The sequence below is a fragment of the Gekko japonicus genome, unplaced genomic scaffold (assembly GCF_001447785.1).
Source record: "Gekko japonicus isolate JY-2015 unplaced genomic scaffold, Gekko_japonicus_V1.1 scaffold352, whole genome shotgun sequence".
Classification (NCBI taxonomy): Eukaryota; Metazoa; Chordata; class Lepidosauria; order Squamata; family Gekkonidae; genus Gekko; species Gekko japonicus.
Window position 1 is genome coordinate 581,923 of NW_015170899.1, and position 7,854 is coordinate 589,776.

The 7,854-nt window shown below is 47.3% G+C and overlaps 1 protein-coding gene across 1 annotated transcript in view; it reads right to left on the reverse strand.

Moving 5' to 3' along the window:
- GPC6 (glypican 6) overlaps positions 1-7,854 on the reverse strand; it is an 854,380-nt gene that overhangs the window by 528,239 nt on the left and 318,287 nt on the right. The window lies entirely within an intron of this gene.

Below are 7,854 nucleotides of genomic sequence, written 5' to 3' on the forward strand. Positions count from 1 at the left end.
GCTTGGATCCAGGTCAGGGCCTCTCCCTTCCATTATTTATTTTTTTTGTAAAGAGAGATCTTTAAATCATTTGCCATCAGGAAGGAAGCTTGCCACACATAGTTTGGCTCTGCTTGCTTGTGAAATACAGCCTTGTTTCCCCCCCACTTCCTCTAGCTGCAACCCCTGACACATGAATATTGATGGGAGCTGCTTTTTGGATACCCTCCGGCTAATACCTGCCAATGCTCATTTCTGATCCACTAAACGCACCGTAAAGAGAGGGAAGAACTGAGGGCTGCTGATTTATTTTTGTCCCCGGGTACTCTGACCCGCCAGCTCCCAGCAGACCCTCGGCTCCAAATCTGCATAGCTCCTCTGTGCCAGAAGTCTCTCCAAATGTCACTATACCTTTGACAGCATTCAAAAAGCCACTGGTGGCATTGGAACTGTGGACTCTCCGCTTGGGAAATCCCATAAGCCGGTCATATTAAACGCTGGCAAAAATTTATGTACCATCATCAAGGCACTTCATTCTTCCATGACAGTCACCAGCTGCAAAATTCTTTTAAAAATAATCCATAACGCTTCCCCTTGAACAGAATCAAACACGAGGATTTACAACCCTTAACAAAACACTGGGCTGTTTCCTCATGACAAAAAACCCTGCAGCTTCTGAAGACTACCTGTATGCCCATAAACCTACTTATATAGGTTCTCTTTAAATTAAGATCTAGTTCTTCAGACTGCAAATGACAGTAAAGGTAAAGGTTCCCTTGCTCGAAAGCCAGTTGAATCCGACTCTAGGGTTGCGGTGCTCATCTCCGTTTCAAAGCCGAAGAGCCAGCGCTGTCTGAAGACATTTCCGTGGTCATGTGGCTGGCATGACTAAACGCCAAGGCACACGGAACGCTGTTACCTTCCCACCGAAGTGGTACCTGTTTATTTACTTGCAATTTCTTGCTTTCGAACTGCTAGGTTGGCAGGAGCTGGGTCCAGAGATGAGAGCTCACCCCGTCATGCAGTACTCGGGTCTTGAACTGCCAAACTACAGACCTTCCAGTCTGCAGCTCAGTATCTTAACCTCTGAGCCACCGTGGCCCCTGCAAATGACAGTACCCAGGGTCAAATTACCTTCCATACATAGAGAGAAAACCCCATCACAGTAGGGTTGCCAACTCCTTGTTGGGAAATTCATGGCTATTTGGGGGCAGAACCTGGGGAGGGCAGCATTTAGGGAGGTGAGGGACCTCAGTGGGCCATAAAGCCATGAGAGTCTACCCTGCAAAGCAGCCATTTTCTTTCAGGGGAACTGACCTCTGTTCTGGAGATCGGTTGTAATTCCAGGGGATCTCCAGAGCCCACCTGGAGGTTGGCAACCCTACCTCACAGGAAACTAAATTTCAGGAAGGGTTCTAGTTTAGCCTTCTTGCCAACATCTACTTTTCTACATGCAAATGACATTTCGTACAAAGGAATGTTCAGTTACGGTTCGGTTGTACTGACTGCACAGCCCAGTGCCCGCCTTACTGAGAACCAGGCCTTTAGGACTGACATCCCCCCAGGTGGGGCCTGGAGACTTCCCAGGATTAAAGTAGATCTCCCTCCAAACAACAAAGATCAGTTCGCCTGGAAAAGAACGGATGCTCTGGAGAATGGCACGAAACCATGCTGAGGTTTCTCCCCAAACGCCACACTTCCCAGGCTCCACCCACCAAATCTCCAGGAATTTCCTAACCGGAAGTTGGCAACCCTACTTCAGAGCTGAGCTATACCTAATGCTAGACACTGGGGCAAGCAGGTCAGCTCTGCTTGCACAGGTTTCTCACGGGCTGCCTCCACAAACTCTCCTCACACGCCAAGATGGCTCAAGGGTCACGAAGCACTACTTTTGCCATCCTTTCCTCTAAGAAAGGGGGAGGTAGTGTCACTCACCCTTTGCTGAATGCTGGCTGGCGGATCCATTGTAAAAGACTAGCCCCCGCCCCAGCAGCAGGGAAGGGGAGGGGCAGGAAATTAGTTAGCAAAGATAATACTGGTAGAAGATAAAACCTGGTCAGCCAAGAGGAGTGACTTGGCTTAGCGCTCACAGGCTCAGCAGAGGAGCCTCCGAAGAAGAACTTAGCTTTGCAATTGAAGTGTATATTATGATCCAAAGGGGACTCTTATGGGGGATTTTGGGGAGAAACCTCAGCATGGTTTCGTGCCATTCTCCAGAGCATCCGTTCTTTTCCAGGCGAACTGATCTTTGTAGTTTGGAGATCTACTTTAATTCTGGGAAGTCTCCAGGCCCCACCTGCTAAAATTACCTCACTGCTCCCCTGTCAGCCAATGTCTCCTGCTTTCCAACATATGGTTGGCCATGTATTGGCAGGAGGAGGATTCTAAGTTAGAGCCAGCAAGGCTTTCCCTGGTCCCGGTCACACGAGCGGGATACTGCACCGCTGAAGGGAGGCAAATTAGAGCCGGAGCAAAAAGAACCGCAGTAGCACGATCCGACGCGCCCCCGTGGCTCCGCACTCCGGCCGGCAATCAGACGTGGTGCGGCAAAACGGACGTTGCGTGTTTGTGCGCATGCGTGGGACGGGGAACGGCGCTGGCTGCGACGGGCTACCAGCGCTTCCCCGATCAGATGCCTTGAGTTGCCGCACGTCATCCAGAAGGTAGTGCTCTGTTGCCGGTACCTTTTCAGTGCACGTTTTCGGGCTGAAGGGACAGATCGGGGACAAGTACGTGACGCTTCCCAGATGTTGCAGTATGATCGCGCCTGTTTGATGTGCTCTCAACCCGTCCGGTTTTTGGGGCAAATCCTCCTGTGTGACTGGGGGCCCTGTGTTTCAAATTAGCTCTAATCCATATGACCCTAGTCCATATGGACCCTCCATAATCCATATGAACCCTCCCCTACCCCATCAGGTCTTCATTCTGCCTCTATAAACCTGTAAGCCAAGGGGGAAACGGGGGGGGGGGATCTGCCTGATTTCCCTCCACAGTGATTCAGTTTTTCTTCCTAATGACCCAGGAGGTAGGTGAGGCTGAGACAAGGACTTCTTTAAGACAGCCCCCGGGCAGCCTCACAGCTGAGTGGTGATTTGCACATGGCTCTCCTGATCCAATGCTGACAGCTGCTCCTGCAGCCTACACTGGCTATGCCCCGATCACACTGCCACTCTGATTTCCTCTTCAGAGCTGGACAGAGCCTGACCAGTAAAGCATCTGATTTAGGGTTGGCACATTCACTCACTCGCAGGCAATCCTTATATACAGTGGCAGAGTAGAATGAGAATCAGTGTCATGCATTACCACACATGTACAAAGATCGGCCACATAACCATCTGCTCTTCTGTGCATGCAAAATCCCCACCTGGTGATTAAGTGAACCCTACAGTAATGTTAACGGGGCTGCGGTGGCTCAAGTGGTTAAGACATTGAACTGCAGACCGGAAGGTTGGTAGTTCAGCAGTTTGATACCCGAGTGCCGCATGACGAAGTGAGCTCCCGTCTCGGACCCCAGCTCCTGCCAAACTAGCAGTTCAAAAGCAAGAAATTGAAAGTAGATAAACAGGTACCACTTCAGTGGGAAGGTAACAGCGTCCCGTGTGTCTTGGTTGCTAGTCATGTCTTTGGACAGGGCTGGTTCTTTGGCTTGGAAACGGAGATGAGCACAGCATCCCTAGAGTCGGATTTGACTGGCTTTCGAGCAAGGGAAACCTTTACTTTACCTTTAAAACAAATGGATGCATGAAAATGACACAGCAGGATATTTTCTTGCAGGATTTGGAACTACCATCACAAACACACAAGTTGTTGCGACCAAATTACTAATACTATTTCAAATGTATTTGATAAATTTCAAATACAAATCTCATATACAAAAGTTAACTCTTTATACAGCCATATAACATCATTACAGTCCCAATTTAAAGGTATGCCAATGCCTAGTGGAGAGTCCCAAATAGGATACAACTTCTCGCAGTCTCTGCAAAGTGATACTCTCCAGATTACTTGAGTGTCAATTTCAAGAATCCATGATCCTTATGATAGCAAAATCAATGGTCCCGGTGACGAGCAGTTGACTTGGAACACCCATTTCACTCCTAGTTTTCCTCATGGTCGGGACACCAAATATCCAAAGATTTAAACACAGACACAAAATCTCCAAGATGTTCTCTCATCCATCAGCATTCACTCTCAAGGAACTAGGGCAGTTAAACAGGATTGAATCAGCTGGATTTGTTCAGCTAATTTTATTTATGTATTTATTGAAAACGTTTTTATTCCACCTTCCCACCTGATCAGGATCCCCAAGGTGGTGAACACGTAAACATTAAAACAGCTGGACAGTTAAAAATGCATTTAAAATTATAAAAATAATTAATAAAAACACATAAACAATGTTAAAATCAGGAAGGAGGGCCAGTAGCCATTATTGGGGGTATGCCGATTGAAACAAAAATGTCTTCACCTACTGGCGGACGACACCAGTAGAGAGAGACAGACAAATCTCCCTGGGGAGAGAAGTTCCAGCGTTTTGGTGCCACAACCAAGAAGGCCCTTTCTTGGGTCACCCAGCATCCAGGCTCAGATGGTGGGGGCAACTAAAACAGGGCGTCCAAAGATGACCGTACAGGTGTGTTCCTATGGTAGCACATTCCATCAGTATGAGGAGCCTTTCCCTGACCCATGCCTCTAGCCATTAGTTGAAGAAATCCCTTGGATTCACCTACTGTATTTGATACCTGTCCCTTTAAAAGGGTAAGTGAGGGCCCACTTATTCTCGGGTGCCAGTTCTGTGTACTTGAAAGAGGCAAGAAGCAAATAAAACATGCATGCTCCCTTTCCCAGTGGACGCAACCTGCGGCAGATATTTGGACTCTTTTATCACTACCCAAGCACCCACAATGCACTAAAACGACTGGAGGGTGAGCAACATCCTAGCTGCTGGATTGCACCTAAAAATACATTCACTTCATTTAGAAAAATAAGGAGGGGGGAGATCTGAGCCATTCTGTTTTCTCAGTTCCTCAATTCCCCATCCTTGCCTTTTACTGACTCCTTTGTGGATGTTCCCCTTGACACTCATATTTTACATATTGTAGTTATACTTGACTGGTTATGGATTATTTGGTAAGTATTTTATACTTCTTTTATAGGTTCCAATGACATGTGCAGCTAATATTCCACTTTAATGGCTTTCTATTACATTGTGAGGTTTAAAAAGAATGATCCCATGAAACGGTTCCATTTGGAAATATTTCTTAATAATACCCCAAGATAGCCGCCTATTCCTATTTTTTATTATATATTTCTGTTGGCTCTTGATATTTATGCGAAAGGAATCAGGCTCAGTGTCCACAAGAGGAAAGCAAAAGTGGTGGCAGTGTGCCCTTAGTTGAGAGCAAAGCCTCATAAGACCGGATGAAAGAGTTTCTGCGGAGCGCTAGGAGGAAAGGAGGAGGCCAACAATGTTTCCATCTTCCCCAAGATCTGTCTTCTTTGTAATGGATGCTGCCATTACAAACTCAGCTAAATTTCTAGGTACCGGGAGAATGTCAAGATTTTAACCGTTTTAACGATGAACCTTATGGTTCCGTTGTATGTCTTTTAAAATGTCGTGAGTCACCCCGAGCACCACGTTGTGGGAGAAGGGGGTGGGGATACAAATCTAAGACATAAATCATGGATACATGCAGAAAAGAGCGGGGCTTTAGACAACTATGACATCAGGGGAGGGGCTGTGGCTCAGCAGGAGAGCCTTTAGCTGGTATGCAGAAGGTCGAGATTCAATCCCCGGGCTGCTATCAGAAGACAAAGAAGGAGGAGGAGGAGGAGGAGGATTTATACCCTGCCTTTCAACCAGAGTCTCAGAGTGGCTTACAATCTCCTTCCCTTCCTCTCCCCACAACAGACACCCTGTGAGGTAGGTGAGGCTGAGAGAGCTCTGATTGAGAACTACTCTTGAGAGAACAGCTCTGAGAGAACTGTGACTGACCCAAGGTCACCCAGCTGGCTGCATATGGAGGAGCGAGGAATCAAACCCGGTTCTCCAGGTTAGAGCCTGCCACTCTTAACCACTACACCAAAAGGAACGGATAACAGGTGATGTGAAAGACCTGAGACACTGGAGAGCTGCTGTCAGTTTGAGTGGACAGTATTGACCTTGATGGACTGAAGGTCTGATTCAGTATAAGGCAGCTTCCTGTGTGTGGATATTCAGAGGCCACAGTCCTCTGAATATCAGTTGCTGAAGGACAACAACGGAAAGGGATGGACAGAACTTGCTTGTGGGCTTCTCAAAAGCATCACACTGACCACCAGTGGAAAGAGGACCATGTGGTCTTCTGATCTAATCCAGCAAGGCTCTTTCTATAAACTTCGGATGTAGCTATGCATAATACCGAACCATTCCTAACACAGTCAGAACATCTGTGTCCATCCCACCGTTATTCCGCACACCCCAAAATATACAGTAGTGCGCCCAGAATAAAATCTGTTAGGAGTTACTTCACATTTTTTATTGATCGGGGTGGGGGGGGGGTAGTATACTGTAGGGATGTGTAGAACACAGAACAGGACCCAAGTAAGGGTGTATGGTAAAATACCTCAACTTACCCAAGCAAGGAAAGTGCTGTTTAATGTTTAAAGCTACTGGACTTCAGTGCTGTTTAATGTTTAAAGCTACTGGACTTCAGTGAGCAATCTTCTTCTTCCTGTTTCTTTTTCCTTTTGCACCTCCCCCCAAAAAGAAATTTGTTTTACAACAAACTACTAAAAGGAGGTAGAGAACTTCAGTTTAATCTTTCTGGAAACTAAACGTTAGGGCACTTCGATCCTTTTGCTAGGGTAGCTCATCGGATCCTTTCTTTGCCTTCTTTCTGTGTTTACTCAGAGAGCAGGACAAATTCTTCAGAGTCCAGTCTACCGCTATTTACAAGGATGATAATTGTTGGCCAATTAGGGCTGTTGCAATGGATACTGAGATCCCCACCTTGGAAATCAATGCTCTGTGGGGTAACAAATGTCTTAAATAAAAATAAATACAGTAAATAAGAAAATGACACACACACATAAACACACACACACACATATCATTATATATACTTGTGTTTTGGAGTGGCACTTTGCAGCCCTCCCATTGGCTGTGCGATGCACTCCCTCAGCCATTGGTCCGTCAGTCACCACTCAAGAGTACTTGCGTGCCATTGGCCAGGTCCTGGGTTTGCTCCTCTTCCCCACCCACTCCCCCTTCAGCCACTGTGCCCTGTCAGAATTACTGGCAAACAGCTTTCTCTCTTGATGAAGACACTTCTCCTGCTTGCCTCCTGTGTGCGACTCACTTTCCCCTCAGTGGTTGTTGGTAGTGTAATGAAATGGCAGTTACCTGCGTTAGAAAGATGGCTGCCATCTGTGGTTGTTTGTTTAAAATGTTCCCCCATAAGGTTTAATTGAGCTGTAGTTCCAGAGAGGGGTCTGCAGGAGTATCACTCACTGGGTCGAATGGGGCTTCCTCATCTGCTGGCCTACAGTTCCCAGCTGCCCCAAGGCCAGAAAGTGTGGGAAAAGAGGGCCTGTCCCAAGGGGCAGCATCAATATAGACTCCAGCCCATCCAGGGAGGAGGCAGTCTTCATCCTACAGGAGGTTAGGAAAGGGTCCTGCTGCCTGTGCCAACCAGGCCACAAGCCAGAGATGTGGGGGAACCCTGGGAGGCAGCAGAAATTCAGCCACTCCACAGTCGGCTGGACTGGAGAATGAATGGAAGTTTCCCTGCTCTCTTGGGCAAGAGAGAGAGGCTGAAGCAGAGCCAGAGTCTAGTCCAAGGAGAGATCCTATCCTGAGCCCACAACTTCCAAAGGTAGAGAGTATTGTGAGTAGGG